This window comes from Corvus brachyrhynchos, unplaced genomic scaffold (assembly GCF_000691975.1).
Source record: "Corvus brachyrhynchos isolate BGI_N302 unplaced genomic scaffold, ASM69197v1 scaffold514, whole genome shotgun sequence".
Lineage (NCBI taxonomy): Eukaryota > Metazoa > Chordata > Aves > Passeriformes > Corvidae > Corvus > Corvus brachyrhynchos.
The window spans coordinates 1,126,196-1,131,585 of NW_008238319.1; the positions used below are offsets into that span (position 1 = coordinate 1,126,196).

The 5,390-nt window shown below is 49.4% G+C and overlaps 1 long non-coding RNA gene across 1 annotated transcript; it reads left to right on the plus strand.

The window, feature by feature from the left end:
* Positions 1-23: 23 nt before the first annotated feature.
* Positions 24-3,375, plus strand: LOC108446660. The gene is made up of 2 exons (XR_001861921.1): positions 24-741; positions 1,329-3,375. It is a non-coding gene; the product is annotated as an uncharacterized LOC108446660 (long non-coding RNA).
* The last annotated feature ends 2,015 nt before the right edge of the window (positions 3,376-5,390 follow it).

Here is a 5,390-nt window from a genome sequence, read left to right on the forward strand (position 1 = left end):
ACGCGCTTTCCGCCCGCGTCACGTGGCCCCGCCGGTGACACGTGCCGCCCGTGTCACGTGGGCCGCGGTGCTCCGGGCCGGGCCGGGCCGGGCCGAGCCTCCGGAATGTGCCCGGTGTGAGTGACCTCCGCCTCACAAAGGCTCTTCTGGCCTCGTCCGTCCTTGCCAGCCAGCGAGAAAGGCGGTTTAATCCAGGTCTAATCACTGAGGTGACCTCTCAGTGGTTTCCAGCTGTTGGAATGGCACATGTGGGATTGCCATGTTCAGGGCGTGTTCCAACGGTCCCGGCCCAAGGGCAGGACAACAAAGCTTGGGAGGAGGATTCCCAGTGATTCCCGCTGATGGTGGGCACAGGGGATGCAGGATGTACAGGCCACAAGGACATACGGCACAACTGCCAGGATAAGGAAGAGCCTGATAAAAAGAACTGGCCAGCTGTGCTGGGTCAGCTCCCACTGGGAAAGAAGAAATCCAGAAGGAGCAGATGGCGACCGAACCCAAGAAACCTGCGACCCAAAAGCAGAGGAACACTGGGAACCAGCCTGAGAAGCCAGAGAACCATTAACGAGGAGACAGAACGCTAATTAATCAGGGAACTGTGTAGCTTGCAGCCAGTGAACGTTAGCGCCCTGGTTCGGTGAATGTATAAACAGTGACAAGTTTTGGAGTCTGCGCTGGCTTTGGGATCTGCCACCCAGTCCCCACTGTGTGCAGAGCTGGAAATAAATCCCGTAACTCTGGGTGGGGATCGGGCTCCTCCACACCGGGCAAAGAGCCTGTTTGGGATAACACTGCCAGGGATCCAGGGGCAGCCCCAGCTGCTCTGGGCACCCTGTGCCAGGGCCTGCCCACCCTCCCAGGGAACAATTCCTGCCCAATCTCCCATCCAGCCCTGCCCTCTGGCACTGGGAAGCCATTCCCTGGGTCCTGTCCCTCCATGCCTTGTCCCCAGTCCCTCTCCAGCTCTCCTGGAGCCCCTTTAGGCCCTGCAAGGAGCTCTGAGCTCTCCCTGGAGCCTTCTCCTCTCCAGGCTGAACATTCCCAGCTCTCCCAGCCTGGCTCCAGGGCACTTCTGGAGCTTGTCCAGGTCCCCCTGGATGTCATCCTGTCCTTCAGAGTGGTCACTGCACCCCCAGCCTGGTGTCACCTGCCGAGGTGCCAGCGGTGCCTCAGTCCCCTCGTGTGTCCTCAGTGTCACTGGTCCCAGTACAGCCCCTGGGGGACTCCACTGGTCACTGATGTCCATCAGCTCTCGGAGCTATTGACCCTCTGGAACTTCAGGCTGCTGCTCAGGATGACAAATTCCCGTTTTCCTTTGTGTTTGCCAGGATATTCCATGGAAAAGAACCCGAGATGTTGTCAAGGTGAAATGAGATCCTCAGCCCCGGAGCTCGCTGCCCATAAATCTGGAACCAGGATTACGCCGGTGCTGGGAATGGCAGTGTGGATAAGAACAGCAAATACTTTATTTTGGTCTGTCCAATAATCCTCCTGATGCAGAAACAGACAAAAAATTAATCCAAAACACTCTGATCTCTGTGCTGTTAAAAAGATGGTCGTGAAACAGCCTGAAATTTTACTGTTCAGATTAATTTCATGTACAGTTTTGACACATTAATCAACGATGTTTCATCTGAATTCTCAAAAAGCAAATTAATGCAAAATAAGATATTAACATCTCCATTTACTGTCTTTTCCTACAGACTAAAACACTTCTGAAGAAAACAAAGAAAAAGATATAAAACTATACATTTCCATAAACACATTCTAGTTGATATAAATTGTGTGAGTGGAGAAAATAAAGTCTAATTCTGTTTTTTTCTCTGACATTTTAACCTGACAGAAACCCAGTGGAATAATCAGAAATTCCAGCCTTTAGGAAAAGCATATTTGGGGTTTTATCCCCTGTTTTGCTGAGTTTTGGAGCTTTTAAAAATTATTGTTCCTCTCTCACAAAGCGAGGAAAAACCGTGGGTTTTTTCCCCCATAAGATATTTGTTTTGAAGAAAATAATTTTGTTTCAATCCTGAATTCTTGTGTTACCAATGAGCCCCACAGTTTATTGCCAATTACCAATTGCCAATTATTACTACCAACTGCCCAGTTTTATTTTATATTCCAGCTCGTTATCAAATAAAATCCCACACGGAACAACATGGGAAACACCTGGCTGGGAGGAACAGACAGCGAGCTGTGCCTTTAGTGAGGGAATTCCACAAAAAAAATCTGTTTTCCAGTGGGAAATCCTTTTGCCTTTGGAGTTCCCCACCAGATTCATCCTTGCTGTGGACATCCCCACTGTATTGAAGCCAGGCTTCCATGGAAAAGGCTGGAATTCCCGCTGCCGCGGATGGATTCGCTCTTGGGTTCGGGATCTTTTTGCTGTGTTTCGGTGCCATTCCTGATGAGTTCCCAACAAATGGAGCTGGATTTTGGCTGTGGAGGAATTCAGCAGAGGGAATCCCAAGGGTCTGGCTCCAGGTATTATGGGATGGAGGGCTGAGCCCCTCCGTGCTGTCGGCCAAGGCTCAGTGCCACGGCTCCGCGCTGGGAATGAGGCGTGGGACAGATGGAACCCCTGGAAATAAATCTCTTCCTTCCGTGGCCGATGTCAACTCCAGCTCTGCCCCATAAATCAAACCCTCAGCCTTGAAAGAGGTTCACGAGACCTTTTCCAGGTTCCTTGGGAAGGGAGAGACGAGCATTGCTGTTCCAAATGGATAGCCCCACGGAGACGTGCGAGAGCTAAATCTGCCTCCCATCCGGCCGTATTTCTGGGATCCCATATGGAGCCTTGGCAGGAGCGTCCCAGGGAAGCTTCAAGGACTCGGGATTGAACAGGCAGTGGGACAAATTAACCTGGCACGTGCCAGGTGATCCCCTGCTCACCTGGAGCTCCAAGGAGGTGGATGTGGAGCCCAGATCGGGGTGAAAAACCCCTGAGGGAAGAGGCTGGGTGGGTGCTGCTGACTGCTCCCAAATCCCACAGCCGTTTTCCAGTGGGTTTGCCAACGAATCCTGTGGTGCCTTTACGTGTGCTAATTCCCACCTTTTAGTGCCCAGCTGGAGGACTGAAAGCACGCTCCCTATGGACACAGGGTTAGTTTGTTACATTCCAGCTGGGAATTCCCTGAAATATCGATGTTTTAACCTAATTCCTGTTCTAGCCAGTCCCTGATCCCACAATTTCATGCGTGGCAGAAAAGTTACTGGTGCTTAGTGCTGTTAATATTATAGACAAAGACAGAACAGGAAAGAGACTGGAATTGCAGTTGGAAGTAGCTGGAAGTTGCTGAGTATTCAGGATATATCCAAGCTCTGTTTTGACTCAGAAATAGTATTTATTGCAGTGTAAAATAAAAAATAATAACTTCAGAATACACCAAGCAAGCTTTTTCTTATGTGGCTATGTCCTTTTTTTATTCTGATATTATTATTCTGATATCAAAGTAGAATTGATATTAAATTAAATAATATAAATATTAATTAAATAATATAAATATTAATTAAATTTAAAAACAAAATGAAGAAAATAAATTAATTTTTAAAAAAAATTTAGTGAAGAGCAGTGGGAAAGGGTTCTGGCAGGTCACCAGTTTTCCTGAGCTGTACACATGGAATAGAACAAAATACTGGGGAGTTTTACTGGGAAAACATGGAAATATGGATATTTTCCTCTGGAAAAACAGTAAAATGGACGGCCTGGGTGAAATTCTAAAGACCTCATTCAGCTTTGGCCCCAAAAAAGAGAACAAACAGGTTTGTAATTATAATTAATGTAATGTAATTGTAATAAATGTAATTAATGTTGTAAATCCCAAGGCTGACTCCCAGTGCTCAGCAAGGAGTGCCAGGGAATGTGGGGAAGCTGTGAGGAGTTTGTGGCTCCTAAATCCTTTTATTCAGGGTAAACAGAACACAGGCAGACAAGTTTTATTCTGTGGGGGTGGCCAAACTCTGGAGCAGGGTGTGGGATCTCCATCCTTGGAAGAGGAGTTTCCCCTTGGGACACAATCCTGCTTCAGCAAGGGCTTGGGCTTGAGCGTCTCAAGAGGTTCCTTCCAACCCAAACAATTCTGAGAAGTTCCTCTCCTTTTAAATCACCTGGATCTCTGTGAAATGAGGGAGTTAACAGCAGAGAAAGGGTGCAGAAAAAGGGGGAAAAGCTGAGAGGAGAATGAGACTTGGGAGTCCTCACTTCCTCAGGATACAACACCAAAGCTAAAAATGGGATTTTGGGGTGGTACAAAGGAATTTCTCTGCAAATCCAGCACAAAATATGTCAGATAAAAATTAGGAAAGTCCAGTTGATGGCCTGGAGGGCAAAAAGCTCCCTCTGCCAGCCACAGCACATCCCTGTTCCCATCCTGGCGAGAGTCAGGGCTCACCTGGAGAAGACAAAGTGCATCCCTTGAACTGGAAATCTGGAGGCGTATCCATGTCAGCATCAGCCAGGCGCACAGCTGGCACCTGCAGGATGGGATCCCAGTGCTGGCACACTGACATGGATGTGGCACAAAATGCCTGGGGTTTGTAGTGCATCCCGCCGTTCTAACCGGGAATATGCGCTGGGAAGCGTTCCACAGAGCTGTACTGGCAGGACACGTGAGCAGGCTCTGGGGGGGAATTGGAAGGTGGCTTGGAAATAATTAAATAAATCTGATTTGATGTGACTGGATTTGGGTTTGGTTCCAGCTCTGCAGTGACTGGGGATGTTCTGCAAACTGGATTACCCAGATTTTGGTTATTCTGCTATCAGGCATGGCAAGTGCTAAATGAAAAAAGAAAAACCAGAAGAATGTGTGGATTATCTTTTGTGACACACCCTCGGGCCCAGGGAATGTGACAGAGCATCTCCAGAAGTACAACTGGATCCCGAGTGAAGAGTAAGCTCCAGAAGGAACGAATGCCAGGAACAATCCGTGTTCTCCCCTGCAAAAGTGCTTGGTGCAGCAAAGCTGGGAAGACCAGCAGTGTTTTATTAGAGAGGGATGGAGCTTCTTCCCTGTGAAGAAAGGCTGGGATAGTTGGGATTGTTCAGCTTGGAAAAGGATCCGGGGTGACCTCATTGCGACCTTCTAGTGTGTGAAGGAGATGAGAACAGAGCTGGAGAGGGACTGGGGACAAGGGCTGGAGGGACAGGACACAGGGAATGGCTTCCCAGTGCCAGAGGGCAGGGCTGGATGGGAGATTGGGCAGGAATTGTTCCCTGGGAGGGTGGGCAGGCCCTGGCACAGGGTGCCCAGAGCAGCTGGGGCTGCCCCTGGATCCCTGGCAGTGGCCAAGGCCAGGCTGGACCTTGGGGCTGGGAGCAGCCTGGGACAGTGGGAGGTGTCCCTGCCATGGCAGGGGATAGAACAAGATGGGGTTTAAGGGGCCCTCCCACCCCA